Below are 17,489 nucleotides of genomic sequence, written 5' to 3'. Positions count from 1 at the left end.
ATGCATGGTATTGGCTCACAAATGGATCCCAAAATTACCATTCACTATTCTTATCGGAGCATAACAAAAACATTTAGAAAAGAAGAAATAAATTAAAAAGAAAAGTACGAAATAATAGAGTTCCGAAATTTAAAAAAAGATAAATAAGGAACGCTACGGTAACTGATCCTGACCCATGTCACCTATTTTCAACTAGTGAGTATGGTCATCGTGCAAACATCAACCAAGAAGTTTGGACCTATGAATACGATTCAGTTAAAGTCAAGAATTTTTATAGAATGATGCCATGTATTGGTAATGTCCTCTCTCTATAAGACCTAGAGGTTTTGATATCGATTTCTGGTGAGGTCATAGGTGTCCACCAACGATAAGTCGCATACATGGATGAAACAACTGTTCATTGCTTCGTGGTATTTAATAGTTGTCGAGCTAAATTCAGTCACTGATGTAAACTACAAATACACACGTCTGAAAAATCAGTTTACATTAAGTCCATTCAGTCAGTCACAACGTAGAACTTCGTACGTACGTACATCAGTTCGAGTTGCCATACCACATTAGCACAGAGATGAATTTGTCGATTCAAATCCCATAGTGGTAGAAGTAGTAAGAGTATAAGCATTATCTGAAAGATCAGGGTTTGAAGATATTGTTCACGGAGTATAAACCAGCGAAATAAATTTAGAAAGAGAAAAAAGATAGAGACATGAAGAATTCAGAAGATTAGAATTTGGTAGAACACAAAGAGTGGATGCACTTTTGCCATTGCAAACGATTTTGAGTCACGTCATTCTAGGTCTCTAACCATCGATTGCTATCATCTCGCGGATCCCAACCAGGTAGTCTACATCTACCAACATGGCTCAGTCCACTTGTCAGTGACTTCATAGATTTGTGCCATGTTTTGTTCTGACCGCCCCTAGCTTTCTTCCAACCTACTCCTACACCATAAAACATTGCACGTCGGGGCAGTCGGTGGTTGGGCATACGTAACACATGTCCCAGCCATCTCAACTGATGAAGTTTCACTACTTCATCAGTCGATTTGCCATCCTTACCAAGTACCTGTTTCCTAACAACTGCATTACTTACCCGGTGGTCTCAGGATATACGAGCAATGCGTCGAAGATACCTATGATCGAATACTGGTAGCCTACGACTATCCTCTACTCTTACCAGCCATGTTTCAGTGCCATAAAGTAGGACGGAACGAACTGCTGCACAGTAAACCCGTCCTACGTCATAAATGACGCAAGTCCATTAAAACAAAACCTACAGGGACGTAGACTGTGTATATGTATACAAATCTTTCATAAAGTATACTAAATGGCATCATACTGAACATATATCCATAACAGACAACAGCGAATAGTTTCAATAATGAACATCATTAACAGATTACACATAAATCAGATCATATAAATTCATATACAATACAAATAAGTCCAATCATTTTTATTAAGGTTAAAGATAATTAAATTTGAAATAGGTTTATATAAATGTGATTAAATGTAGTTAATCTAATTTGTAATTTGATATTGAAAAGGTCAAATATGATGGGTGTTTTTTCATCAACATTAAACATATCCGAATAATACTAAAAACAACTCTTCAACTTTCAATGAAATGAGTAAATCAAACAATCTCTACATTATTTTTTTCATTTTATTTGTAATGAGCAAAGATGAATAGTGAATAGTAGTGGAATCCAGTTTGACGCATGTTTCGTCCTATTTGGGACTCGTCAGATGAATGTACCTGCATTTCAGACTTGTTGATGTTCACTCTGGGACTCAAACCCAGTATCTTTCACTCCAACCGCCATTGCGTTATCCACTCAGCTACTGAGTCCTGATAGCTACTTGCTTGTGCAATGGGGTGAAGTGTAAATTCACTTAGTATTGTTCGTTTAAATCTTCCCATTGATGTTTAGGACTGCAATTGATCAGTCTCTTATTGGCATATGTGCATACTGTGCGTATTGCCTCGATATTACCTTAATTTATAGAGTGAATATCAACTTTGAGATGTGACGGGTATATCCGTCTAACGAGTCTTAAATAAGAAGAAACGCCCGTCAAACTGGATTCCACTGCTAGCCACAATTCATCTTCGCTTATAATGGTTGTTTTGTTTTTTCCTCTTACTGTAAGATATTGTATATTTCGTTCATTTAATTGGATTTTAAACTATTTTATTATTGAAGTTGTTATCCCCTTTTTCTTGTAAACGTTTAAGATTAGTTCAAAAAATAATATGTGTATCTAGTGAGGATTCCCCCCAATATTTGGTCAGTATGACAAGTTAGCATAAAAGAGATGAAATGTATAAAGCAGTGGAATCCAGTATGAGCATTTCAAACTATTTGAGACTCATCAGCTGGGTTTACCTACATCTCGTAGTTGATGTTCACACCTATTTGAGTACCGGGTATTAAATTCAATTCAATTGGAAATGGTTTGAATCATGTCGTTGTTGCAAGTACATTCAGTTGATGAGTCCCGAATAATAAAAACGTGCGCCCTAGATCTAACTGCTACCCGCATTTCATCTATTTCATATATATTTGAGGAATACTAAACATTAGATGCAGATGAGAGCAATTGAAACCACGATTTAAAATAGAAAAGATGAACTACTGTACTCATGTTAAATTACATCGATAGCCATACGCAAAATAACTAATTTAACATCAGTCAACCAACCAGTTATCGTCAATGCAGAACCTGATACACACCTGCATTGGCCATCATTCCATGTTGGAGTGACGAGTTAGAATTATCAAGATGAATAACAGAAGAGATTGAAATAATGTAGTAGTAATGATACTGAGAAAGACCAAACGCTGAGAATATGGCCTGAAAAGTCATAATGAAAAAGTGTAAATGAAAGAAAACAGTAATTCAAGATCTAGAGGAAGATCGAGAGTAAATATATTTGTCAGTCCAATTGTTTCTGCTATCCAAAGTCTCCAACAACTGATCACCATTATCTTATGAACTACAGCCAAGTAGTCCGCACCTAACTGCATGGCTCATACTTACAGACAATGGATTCATGGATTGATGCGTTGTTTTAAACAGTCAGATTCTAACCGGACTATTGAAACCTTGTTTAACCGGCTCAGTTTCTTTTATTACTTAGTATTTGTCGGACAATGTACTTCACTCGACTGGTCTCCAAATCAAAGCACGGCTTGAAAAGGAAAGTAATTCTATTCTAAGAAAAAACACGGTGTTAACTAGATTGGCGTTACAATACGAAAAATGTTAGTGTATCCACAATTTTTACACAGGTAAATTAAAGAGTTTGCCCCACTAATCTGCTGGCTCTGATTGGCTAAAAATGGGCGAATCAGAGTTCTCCAACGTAATTCTGTGAGGAGCATGCTTTAATCTAACCTTGTCAGTATGAACCATACATTCTTATTGTTGAATGGTCCTTATTCATCTACGATTAAATTCGCATAACTTCAGCGTGTAAATACTGTTTTTTTTTTCACCAAGCCCATTTTTTATTTCAGCGCCCTGCTTCTTCCTTCGTCTAAGTTAAATGATAAAGTGAAACAAGTCTATACTTCATGTTTATTCTTATTGGGTTTTGATAACTTATGATGATATGTTTTTACCCTCTACAAATAATATGTATCATGGACTGGTGTTAGTTAAACAATCATTCAGAAACAAGGAAGCACTGGATAGCTATTCCATCCTAGTATGGAACTCTTTAGGAGTGCACATTCGTAACTTTACCGAGAAACTGAAAGCATAACATTCAGATATCGATGCGTGATATTAATCTTCATACCATTAAGATGACATCTAATGGTTTAAATTTCTAACTTTAATCAATTCACAATATTGAGTAACTATCCTCCAATGCTATTAATCGATAATTGCCTTATACCAGACATCATTAAGTTATGTAAACCATACAAATCAACCATCTCCGCGAACTTCCTATCTCGTACAAATAGCCCCCCAAAAAAGGTTTCATGAAATTTTATTCATAATCACTAGAATATCTTGTAATTCTTAACGGCTGAAGAATCTTTCTACGCATTCGTTTTATCACTTTTGTTTGATATCATTTCATATTTAACCTCAATCCAATTGTTGAATTTTCCGTATTATGTTGAATTCCTAAAATGATGAAGAGACGTCATGATTGAAGACTACTAGGACTCAGTGGCCGAGTGGATAACGCGATGGCGTTTGAAGCGAAAGGTACTGGGTTCGAGTCCCAGAGTGAACATCAACAAGTCTGAAATGCAGGTACATCCAGCTGATGAGTCTCAAATAGGACGAAACGCGCGTCCTGGATTCTACTGCTAGCCACTATCCATCTTTGCTTACCATGCTTGTAAATTTAGGCTGTATCGAGGCAATACGCACAGTATGCACATATGCCAATTAGAGACTGACCAGTTGCAGTTCTAAAACATCAATGGGAAGATTCAAACAAAAAATACTAAGTGAATGATTGAAGACTGTTCGAATCTTATGTAAAGTCAAGTCTTTTGTAATCTTTATGATGTGAACAGAGAAACAAAGAAGTCATGATAAACAATGGAAGCTATTTTTGTAAACGTTAGTTCACTTAATTCAAAGCTTGCAAAACATTCAGACTTATTTTTGTCCCTAGTTTATTTTACAAGTCATAAGCTTTCATTTGATATATGGTTCATTGTTATACCCTTTTTCGTTCCAAATCCATTATAGTTTAGACGTAACCTTAAGTACACTACTTTTCGACCCTAATGCCTAGTTTTTGACATAATTGTATTTTCCTAATTGTTTGTTGTTGTAGTCATGTTAGTCATGTATATTATTTATGTATCTTTTTGCACTAATCTGAATTGAAAGCAAATCGGAGGGTGAACTGGGATTGAGAATAAATCGACTAGTGATATAGTTGTCTCGCCTCTCTTTCGAGGCGCGCTTGTCAACCAATCAGGTGGTAGAACAGTTTTTCGTCTCTTTAATCAAGGCAATTAGTCCCACTTCGAACTTACGCGTTCCTAGCTTCAAGGTTAATCAGTCAGCCTATCGCGTCAAAGTCTTAATCTAGATCGAGACAAGTTCTCTCCTGTATATTATCGGATAGACAGATCAAGGACGCAACACTTTGAAATGCACTCGTTTTTCAAATTCACGTGAATTAAATAACAATTTATATGATTTATACTTAGAAGTTACATGTATAGAGTATTTTGAGCCTGAATATCACAAGGTGTATTCTTACAATTAGTCAGTCAGTCATCAACACGTAAAGCCTGAGTGTAAATATGTATCAGCTCCAATTCCGAAACCAAATTACTATAGAGATGCAATTAATGAGATGAACAGTAGAGGAATCGAAGTAACGTAGTAATAGCTTTCTCTCAAGGGGGTCCGATGGGGCTTAAACAGGGTCAATGAGTACGGAGCATCCACAAAGGAGAGTTGGAAAACTCTAATTCCAAAACAATGGCACACATGGCCTCCAGAAAACTGAAGGGACAATTGAAGTATGAACCTATTGTTGGTCACCAGCTACCATAGGATTGAATCTCCTAACGTTGCTCTCCACTGCCTCGTACATTAGACCTCTGAGTCAAAGGCTCGAGGAGTGGCCCCATAAGGAAACCACCTGCTTCGGTCTGGGCACTCGAGCAGTATCACTACCTTTATACAAATCAATGATAATCACTACTGGCGTCATTGTTATTGTGAGTTGTACCAGCTTATACTTGGTGGTTCCCAAATTCACAAGCAATGCTTTGAAACAACTATGGTTGAATACTAGTTACCTACGAATAGCCTCTATCCATAAGAGAACCAAATACTGAGAATATAATTCGAAAAAACAGAATGGAAAGGTATAAGTGAAGGAATATTGTAACTCAAGATCTAGGAGAAAGACAAGGAGTGAATGAATCCAACCCAGTGCAACTGATTCTGTGCTATGTCATCCAAAATCCCAAGTCACTGATCGTAGTTATCGAGTGGACTTCATTCAAGTAGTCTGCATCTACCTACATGACTCAATCTAATAGTCAATAACTTCACATATTGATTCTGTCTTTGTTTGAATGCCCCTAGTTTTCTACCAAACGACTCATATAAAAATGAACATCACATCTTATAGGTTGTATTCATTACACAATGATATCAGTTGGTGTACCATTGGGAACCAGGAAGTATCGAATAACTGTTTTGTCCTGGTGTGGGACTCCGAAGCGATACAAATCTACTACCCGGCCGGAAATGGAATCTAGAACCTTCAAGCCTTACCATAAACGCTTAATAATTAGAGCCATCGGTCTTGAGTTAGATCGTCGATTGGGTCGTAGGTGCATATGATTAAGGAGTCCCTTTATTAGTGCTCCTTGATTTTCATTGGTATCAGCGACGAATACGACCTAAAAATTGGATCAATCTCCACGAAAGCCCATTAATTAAATTCTTTTTTTTCTGGTTAATTACTATTAATCAGTCAATCTGAAGGAACGTTAAACCTAGAATATATGTGCATTATTTCAATTGCCATATATCATCAGTCCAATGGGATTCAATACAAAAGTAGAAGCGTGTGTTATAGTAGGAGACCCATTGATGGTATCAGAAAAAAATTGAAATAGAGAATATGGTTCGAGCAGAAAAAATCAATTTATCGAACAAAAAGGATCGTGGATGCACACTTCTGAGGAGTTCCACAATAGAATGAAACGGCCATCCAGTGCTTCCAGGTTTCCCATGGTGGTCTAGCTTCAATTGACTCATGATTTCAACTATATATAAAAATTACTAAAAATCCCCACAAACAACCTACAAAGATAGTTTGTTTGTATGCCTTAAATCGTCATCATTCATACTATCGAGGGTAAGTACGGGTACGGATATGGATACAACATTTTTTATAAGTACTATAATAGAATGATGAGTCATTTTGTTTAAGAAAAATCTAAGTATACTACTAACTTTTGGTCTATCTATATCGAAAAATATTAATCAATCATATGTATATTGTATGTCTAGAGTTAAATAGAAAATCAAATAAGAGATTATAGAATGGTATTGTCTACCTACCTACATACATACCCATTGACTTCCTACTTCAAATGGACAGATACCTAACCTGATACCTAGATATATAACCAATCACAATAGTATATATATATACATATATATGCGAAATTTAAAGGACAAAAAAATCATGATTATATTAAGGTTTGTTCATTATTTAGCCATAGTAATCGTTCAATCAAATTAATCGATAGTAGATTATGAGATATGATAATGTTCATACTGTTGAAAATGGACTATGAGTTTGATTTTGAAGCTCAAGTCAATCTGAATCACACAACAGACTGTTCTTAAACTTCCAGATCGTCATTTTTTTCAAATATACATTTATTACTGTGGATTCGCATGTTATCGACTTATTTTAATGAATAAATTACGTTTATCTATCTCGGTGAGACCTTGTGATGTGTGTAATTTTCCCCCGAATGCCCTGATACTGCCGAGAGTGGAAGAGTCCGCTCTCCCTCTCCAAATGCTCTCACATGGCCATGCGAACATATAGCCTCTGCCAAAGAAGTCCTACTCACTGCCGTCTCGTAGCAGTACTATTGTCTACGAAATTGCGAGGACGAAAAGCTAATCTCCGGTAGGAGCTTTAACCGGGTTGGTGGACACGGAAAGTCCATCTAGGGCAGTTGGAAAACCCTCATTCCAAACCAATGGTGCACATGACTCCAGTATCCTGAGGGAACAAATAGCGTATGAATCAATTGTTGGTCGCCGGCTAACATGGGACTGCATCTCCTTACCATGCTCCACTGCCTTGTGGATCAAATCTTTAAGTCAAAGGCTCCGGGTGTGGCTCTGTGAGAAAACCATCTGCTTCTGTTTGGGCACCTGGGCAGTATTCCAGCCCTCACACAAATCAAATGAGACTTGCGTGGCGCATATCTGGTGCTTCCTTGTACCAATATTTATGTGTTTAAATAAATAAATTTATCTACTGAATGTAATCAAACCCTTTCATAACATTCTAACAGCTTTTCGTAAGTCTGATATTACTGATAAACTCAAGGTTTACCACCATGATGGTTAGTATATTTTCCTTCTCATCTGTCGTTTACAGAAACAAAAATCAATTACATGCATCAAACAATTTCAGCGATAGAAAAAGAAAGAAGTGTCATAGAGGGTAAGACTTATAATCGTAAACAACTACAAATGATTAGAAGGGGTTTTGTGGAGATTTCAGTAATTTCAAAGTTGAAATCATGAATCAAATGAAGCTAGATCACCATGGAAAACCTGGAAGCACTGGACGGCCGTTTCGTCTTATTGTGGGACTTCTCAGCAGTGCGCATCCACGATCCCGCCTCGCGAGATTCGAACCCAGGACTTATTAGTCTCGCGCCGGAGCGCTAAACCACAAATGAATATGAATAGTAGCTAATCAACGTTTAATCAATTACTACATATATTTCTTTTAGTATTCACAAGTTAATTACTTAGAAAGACGAAGAAATTTTTGTCAAGGCTCACAACTTGTGCTGAGAAATGTTTACTGTAATCAAGCAAATGGTAGTGAATGAAGCGGTTATTATTATCATCAATATCACTATTTTTATGATCATTATTATTATATCAAACCTGATGTTCACTGCTAAGGCTATAAACTCAGCACATCATCCACTAGACTACTGAGTTATGGGTCATGACGTCTATGTCTTTATTACTCGTAAAGGTTTATGCCTTCTCGTAGTTAATAATCATAACTTATTTTCTTTATTTATTTGAACACAAACATTGATACAAGGGAACACCAAATACATATGCGCAACACAATAATAATGAGTTTTCGAAGAGACAGAGAATGTAAGTTGGGTGTAATAAAAAGAATAACAATGAACAGAAATAAAAATAATAATGATAATAGGAGAAACAGTTCAGTTAGCAAAGGTACAACCAGAAAGAATTCTTCCAGTTAGAGAATTTACATTCACTTTCATGAAGTTACAGAAGGATAGCCACTGGCTTTTATTCTGAGCCATATCTGATAATGTCTCCAGTCACTGTGTTGCACCATCTATAGAACCCCAACCAGGGGGTCGGGAAGGACCAACAGAAACCAGTCCTGTACAACCGGTCCCAGAGTAGGCAAATAATGCATGATGTGGAATTCACTAGGACGACATTCGTAAGATATGTCTAAGCCACCGAAGTCGATGTTTCAAGATGGTGACACTTATTGAATTATCGTCACTGTGACTGAATACAAGTCGCCAAACCTCAGCATTACTAACATGGTATTGTCAATGGATGTCGGCAATCCTCCACAGACAACGATGATCAAACATACAAAGCCATCTAATATGCTCAACTCGGAGAGGCTAGGTTTCACAAGCATAGAACAAAACTGCTCTCACCGACGCGTTGTAGACCCGACCTTTTACAGCCAGACTAATATCACGAAGGTGCTAAACATGGCCCAGATTCGCGTAAGCTACTATGACTTTCATGATACATGAATTGATTTCGTCACTCATGCCACCACCATCACTTATGCAGCTACCCAGATACACGAACGTCTCGACTACTATCTGCTCACTACCCAGGTTGAGTATGGAATCAGGGTACTGTCAGTCGTGTAGAACCACTTTGCAACTCGAAGGTGAAAAGCACATACCATACCTACGGAGACTAATTGTTAACTGATTAAGTGTGGATTGCTTAACTCGAGTATCATCGCACAGTAAGACAATATCATCCGCATGCTCAAGGTCGAGAAGCCTTACTCCAGGTAACAGATCCACACTACTATTACGTAGATTCATCAGACCTGTTTCCAGAACGTCATTGATAGCAAATTTGAGGCGGAATGGTGAGATTGGGCAACTTAAATAACCCCACTGCTTGAATTGAACAATGGAGAGAGTTGGTTTTATGTCCTCACTCAGCATCAGGTGTTAGTATATAGGGCTTTCAAGATGTTAATAAACTTCTCATGCATACCCTACTTCAAAAGACAATACCAGAGAACAGTTCTGTTCAACGAATAGAAGGCGGCCCTAACGTCAAGAAACAGTACGAATGTTTGGCCAGCAATAAGTATGACGATGTTCTGACCTTCGGTGGAGGGTGAAGATATGGTCATTACATTCTAGACCAGAACGAAAACTAACCTGATCCTCACGAGTCAATCTTTCTCGGGTTTTAAACAATCTATAAAGCATGAAGGAAACCAATAGTTTGGACGCGATCAAAAGTAGATTTATCCCACGATAGTAGTTGTTGCAAAAGCGACATGAACCATTTATATAGATAGGAGCAACTATCGAACCATTCCACAATGTTGGAACAGTCACTAATTCCCAGACCTTTGTAAACAACTCAGTCAGTTCCTTAACCAGAAAGTCGTCATCATCTTTCATAAAAAGGGTCGAAGGCAACTCATCTGCGTCTGGTGATTTGTGACGCTTAATGAGCTGGAGTTCTTTGGAGACTTCCGCCTCCTTAGGTGGATTAGTCATCACGGATCATGGAGGGAAGGATAGTCTGATCTATGTCATCAGGGCAACGGACCAGTTGAAATGCTCCTCAAAAAATTCTCCCCATCGTCCAAGACATCGGTAGACGTTAATGAGTGACATCCCGTCAGCTCCATGCATTGCTTCACTCACACCAGACTTCTTGCTGCCAGTGACTCCGATGAGTTGGAAGAGCTTTCGGTAGTTACCAACTGCAGCTTCTGCTTCCATCTCATTAGCACGCTCCGACCACCAGGCTTCGCAGGCCATAAGCAAGCTTTTCACAATTTCATTACACAATAATCTTCGTTTACAGTCAGCGGGACGTTTCTCGAAGACGCAAGTGATTTTACTCGTCATTTTCAAGGTGTCATGCAATTACAACCAATGCTCATCTATACTTTTCGGTGGGATGGTAGCTAGTCTTGAACCTATCTCGGTTTGATATTTTGTCTTAACAGAAGCTGCAACCAATTTGCTGACGTCTATACGTTTAGGAAGGTGATTTTATTGGCTACTGAAACGTAAGATAAGCGCAAACAAGGGTAAGATCATATTCCAGGTAAGTACTCCAAAAGGAGCAGCAATCTTGCACACAATTACGTCAGCAGTATCTAATCGCGATGTGACCAATCTGAGTTCAGGTTTGAGGTGCAGTTGGAGGATGAAAGGTGGCACATTGGTGATAACTGTGCCGGTAGTTAGTGCTAGCTAGAAACAGGTTGTAGTCTGAGCACATTTGCAGTAGATGGTCTCCATTATCTGATCTGCGACTAACAATTCCCCATCGAACACCTAAACGACTCTCATCGGTACATAGACGCTCAACTTGAGCATTCAAATATCCGGCTAGTACTACAATATCTGTCGAACGCACTTTCTGTAGAAGAACAGTTAATTAGTCGTAAAGCTCATCCTTGTTTGCATCCGGGATGCAATCTGTCGAAGCATAGGCGGAGATCACGAAAAGGCATCGTTCCTCACACTGATCTCTTTACACTTTGGTGGAGTTTTACAATCTAACAGTACATAATCGACTCTGAATGGGGATCCGATAGATTAGTGCTGCCTCAGATCTAGCGCTTGTGTGACAGCAATGCTAGTAAAACAAGACGAGGAAGCCACAAGGTCCCCGGATAAACGCACATGAAACAAGATTTCCGAGGCGACAGATGGAAAACCAATTTGTAATACCTCAATGGAGTTTTCAATATAGGTCTCAGACAATAGACATCGATATTGAGACTTTCTAAAGACACAGTCAACTCTATCTGTTATCCGTTCTGCATTAGTGTGCGAACGTTGAAGGAGGCCAGTTTGAATGATATACGTGGTTTCAAAAAGACTAGTTTAGTATCAGTAGTCGGTGATAGCACTCAACTTTTCGACCAGTTAGTGACTCGAGATCATTTAGATAGGACAGGGTTTCTACTATAGACGAGTTGCTGTTTAAATTGAAAAATAAAATACGAGAAATGAGACATAAAAGAGAGTAGATAAGTGATGTAGTATAAAGGAAATAAAAACGAATGTTATCAAGTGATTGTGAATATTTGTCTGAATAAGCGTCAAAGGAAGAGTAATTTTTCTAGTGATAATTATCTTTTGATTTGCTTATGGGTTGGGATACTGCTGCGGTTAAGGTAATGTTTCATAACTCGGTTATTAGACCAATTTTTTTTAATCAGCTTTCAAACACAATTTTTTGTGTGTTACTACTCATATGTCCAGACTCGAGGTAGGTGTAGCGGATAAGGTCAAATGTCACTTAAAATAACCAGCTGTAGAATACAAGTTTGTACGTCATTCACCCACAAAAACTTGACTACATCAGGTCCAATTACTCCCCGTTATAATTTCATCTATCTCATGAAATGATTTGACGTTGTTCTGTGGTAGAATTTGTAAAAGGAGGATGGTTTCGAATTTAGACACACTCCCAACAATCTTCTTGCAGTCATATGTAGGTTTCTTCTGTATATCGTAACTATTAGTTACATGAAATGTGAAATATTCTACTGTCAATGTCTGATTTTCTAAATGTACGAGAATACATGTTGTCACTTTCCCAATCCGCTTTTGTCATATGATTTAGTCTGTGGTAATATAAACACTGGAATTACTTTTGCTGTGTCATGACTAGAAGTTTAATTGGTTTTCATGGGTTTACCATATACAGGGTTATTGACTATCTTATTGATTAGTGTTTTCTTCTAATTTATTCAAACATAAACATTGGTACAGAGAGGCACCAAAATAGATATGCGCCACACAAAGTAGTTATTATTCAATTTAATTGTTGGTTGGGATACTGCACGGATTCCCAAACCGAAGCAGTTGGTTTTCTTAGGAGACCACTCCTCTACCCTTTGATTCAGAGTTCTAATCTAGATGGCAGTGTAGCGACGTCGGGAGATGCAGTCCCGTGGTAGTCAGTGACTAACAATAGGCTCGTACGCCATTTATCTCTTCAGTATTCTGGAGCCCATATGTACCATTGGTTCAAAATCAGGGTTTTCCAGTTCTCCTTAGTGGATGCTCTGTACCCATTGACCCGTATTAAGCCCCCACCGGACATTTCCTTTCTTCCTCTCAACTTCGTAAACAACACCCCTCTCTGAGAGAAAACAGTGAGTATGACTTCCCTGACAGTGGTTGGATACGCGTGGCCATGTGAGAGCCTTTCGAGAGGGAGAGCGGACTTTCTTCACAAGAAGAGGCCTCACCGAGACTGTTAAATTAGTCCCTGGTTTTATATTTTATTATTTAAACACATAAATATTGGTACAAGGAAGCACCAGATACATATGCGCCACACAAATCTCATTTGATTTGTGTGAGGGCTACGATACTGTCCAGGTGCCCAAACAGAAGCAGGTGGTTTTCTTAGAGGAACACAACCAGAGCCTTTGACCTGAAGGTCTAGTTCACAAGGCAGTGGAGCATGGTAAGGAGATGCAGTCCCATGGTACACGGCGACCAGCGGTTAGTTCATACGCCATTTGTCCCTTCAGGATACTGGAGCCCATGTGCACCATTGGTTTGGAATAAGGGTTTTCCAACTCCCCTATGTGAACTCTCCGTGTCCACCATCCCGGTTAAAGCTTCTAACGGACATTGGCTTTTCGTCCTCTAAACTTCGTGAACAACACCCCCCACGAGAAGGCAGTGAGTAGGACTTCTCTAGAAGAGGCTATATACGCGTGGCATGAGATGTTAACCAATATCACATTATCAATCAGCACTCTATCTATTTTACGTCAAATATTTGTTTTTACTAATATTTGTTTTACTGTCCTAAACTTGACCAATTACATGTCTGACCAATATCGTTAACTAAACCAAGAAGAGCTGCTACTAATAGTTCGTTAACTGTAAACTCTTCTCTATCTCCTTCTATGAGTCCAAAGAGAAGTCAGAAACCAGACTTTATTATTCTGATACTTTAAACATACATAGGTTCATAAAAAACATGTTGGACCTAAATCGCAGCATTAAATGGAAAACTACAGTTATACATAAACAATTCAAGAGTGATTTTGAATAATCGATTGCCGACTAGCTTAAGGTAAGAGCAATAAATAGACATAATAACATATTTATTATTTATTTAAACACATATATATTGGTACAAAAGGGCACCAGGTACATATGCGCCACACTATTTGTGTGTGTGGGCTGTGATACTGCCCGGGTGCCCAAACCGAAGCAGGTGGTTTTCTTAGGGGGCCACACCCCGAGCCTTTGACCAAAAGGTCTGATCCACAAGGCAATGGAGCATCGTGAGGAGATGCAGTCCCATGGTAGCCGTTGACCAATGACAGGTTCGTCCGCCATTCGTTACATCAGGATACTGGAGCCCATGTGCACCATTGGTTTGGAATCAGGGTTTTCCAACTCCCCTAGGTGGACCCTCCGTGTCCACCAACCCGGTTAAAGCGCCGGACATTCGCTTTTCGTCCTCTCACTTTCGTAAACAACACCCCCGCCACGAGAAGGCAGTGAGTAGGACTTCCCTGGCAGAGGCTATATATTCGCTGGCCATGTGCGAGCATTTCGAGAGGGAGAGTAGACTCTCCCCACTCTCGGCCGTACCAGGGCATTTGGGGGCAGAGATAATAACAATCCATTATCGCTGTCAAATCTTTTTCCTGTTCATCAATGATTGTTAATTAGTTATAAATTTATTCTCAAATATGGTAACAAAAAAGATGCTCATTATATGGATAATGAGATTTACATGTACCAAACAGTCACGTGAGCTCTAAGGACTTTGCCTGATCATCCCAGAGTTTAGAATAGTAGTTTTTGGAGGGTGTGTATCTACTGTACAAGGACGAACCAATAGCGATATTAAAATCACATTGTGATTTTGAAACCGGTTCTCAAACAATTAATATTCTATACAAAGCAAAAATAATTCACTGCATAAGTATTAGCCCAAAAATGCCCTGGTACGGCCCAGAGTGAGGAGGGTTCACCCTTTCGAAATGCCCTTACATAGCCACGCGTATATAGCCTCTGTCAGGGAAGTTCTACTCACTGTCTTCTTACAGCATTACTGTTGTTTACGAAATTGAGAGGACGAAAAGCCAATGTCCGTTAGAAGCTTTAACCGGGATGGTGGACACGGAAAGTCCATCTAGGGCAGTTGGAAAACCCTCATTCCAAACCAATGGTGCACATGGGCGCCAGTATCCTGAAGGAACAAATGGTGTATTAACCAATCGTTGGTCACCGACTACTATGGGACTGCATCTCCTTACCATGCTCCACTGCCTTGTGGATCAGATCTTTAGGTCAAAGGCTCCGGGTGTGGCCCCCTAAGAAAACCACCTGCTTCTGTTTGGGCACCTGGGCAGTATCGTAGCCCTCACACAAATCAAATGAGATTTGTGTGGCGCATATGTATCTGGTGCCTCTTTTTACCAATATTTATGTGTTTAAATAAATAAATACAAATTTGATTACGCTGTGAACGACATCAATTATTTTAATACACAATCTGTATTAGAGGCATGTATGTTACGTACTTTGACTTGAATATGATCTATAATTCACTTTTTGTTTGGATAATGGATATTTTCATTGACTTCAGACATTTTAAGAACTAAGTACTGCCAATTTTCACCTGGTTAGTCATAACATACACGTTCTATATCACTGCACTCTAAACTCCACGCAAATACCCAAGGCATCACCTTAATTCTGACTGGATAACTCAAGGTCGTCAGTATATTATACTTTTTCCCGATAAAAGTCATTCATTTTTGAACTTTGTAGAAAAACGGAAACCATGTTCCCTAGTCTGTTTGGGTCGGCTCCATACTGTAGATACACAATTAGGATAGTTCGTGAGGATATTGTGAGGATTATTGATGGCCTACTAAATAAATTAGCCGCGTTTTCGAACTCATAATTGATGGGTATAATAAGTGGTAAAGTAGAATTTCATAATATTTTCTATTTTATTCTAAAGAAATAAAATGGTAACGTAACTCACCACGTGCAAATGACTCAACACAATTTTCAGCAATACTTTAGGTTTAAGATGTTATGGTGACACTATCCAGTCGCGTAAACTGAAATGTTACGAGATTCGAACATGGAATTTGATGGTTAACAGTTGGATAACTTAACCACAAACCCAGAGCTTTACATTACTTACTAATGCCTGTTACCCCTCATGGAGGAGCATAGGCTGCTCATCAGCGAACTTTACATACTAACAGTCAAAGACGCTGAAAATCCACATATTAGAATTCAGAATTTCAAATCTTGAAATGAATCTATCATAATAATGAATCTATATTTTTGGTTAGCCATTAAACCATCAATCCAACTCAGCGAACAAAACTATCGAAATCATCCACTTGAGCTAAAAACCTTCCCCATCATCTGAAAATAATTTAACTTTTAGTTCCAATCCGAAAGATTATTAAATACAGTGAACTTTCATACATCTATTTATCTTTTTACCAACCTCATATCCTCATGAAAATGGTATAAAGTTGTGTATGATTCGGTTAAACAGAGGAAAACGATATGAAAGTGGTGAGTAGACTGGTTTTAAACCAGTTAATTGATAATTAGATGTCTATCGATAAAGCAAGCACTATGTTACATCACAATTCAGAATACTTCTATTAGACATACAATAGTCGGGGTACACTATCATTCACTATGATAAGCTGTCTGAAATATTCAAGAAATTAGTGTATCTCAGTAGTTTGCGAGATGATAGCTGAATGGTTGAGCATTGGGCTTTCAATTAATAATGTGCTTTAGTAGCCGTATAATATCGCAAGCGCTTGCATAAACGCTGCGCCTAAAAATCGAATACTTGGTAAATGGGTTACACATATATTTGAGTGCATTCTGGTGTAAGAGATGAAATCAACTTAGGTATAGTTCGAGTTAGACTATATAAATCTGGGCCACCGCCGTCGTCAGGTCGGTAGTCTGACAATGAATGGTCGTATGAAATGTATCAGTCTGGAGAGTTCCGTTTTATGATTATAAAACTTGACCTATCCAAGGTGAAGACATTGAGCAACTTGGCGTTCGATCATATTTGTTTCTGAAGAATTGTTACCCTTAGATACCAAAACTGTCTAATTAATCCAGAAAGTTCTGCAACATGTATTAAAGTGCGCTAGGGGGGAAATCATCCACTTAGTTTGACGAATTTAAATCACTAAGTTTTGATTATTTGACCATGTCTCACGTAAGTGGTTCCCGAAGATTAGAGAAACTAATAGAACACCATCACTGCAGAATAGGATGGTAACATAAATGAAAACAGTCTAACAAAAAATTAAAAATAAACGAACTAAACATCTTGCAATTGTTATCCAGTGATCTATATTTTAGAAGTCGGAAGGTTAAAGGCTCATGGCTATGCCTAAAAGTTGAGATGTTCAAGAAGACGAGTCATGAATACTCACTGCTCTGAGGT

General features: G+C 38.4%; 1 protein-coding gene and 1 non-coding gene across 2 annotated transcripts in view; one reads left to right on the top strand and one right to left on the bottom strand.

Moving 5' to 3' along the window:
- Positions 1-17,489, bottom strand: part of Smp_164270 (putative cell adhesion molecule) — a gene marked incomplete at its 3' end in the record, with an annotated part of 74,651 nt that overhangs the window by 44,969 nt on the left and 12,193 nt on the right. The gene's annotated exons all lie outside the window — the stretch shown is intronic.
- Positions 4,186-4,252, top strand: Smp_tRNA_00692_Gln_TTG.1.1. The gene has a single exon. It is a non-coding gene (tRNA).

This window comes from Schistosoma mansoni, chromosome 7 (assembly GCF_000237925.1).
Source record: "Schistosoma mansoni strain Puerto Rico chromosome 7, complete genome".
NCBI classification, from domain to species: Eukaryota; Metazoa; Platyhelminthes; class Trematoda; order Strigeidida; family Schistosomatidae; genus Schistosoma; species Schistosoma mansoni.
The sequence above is the reverse complement of the archived record's forward strand: the minus strand, read 5'-3'. Positions and strand labels throughout refer to the sequence as shown.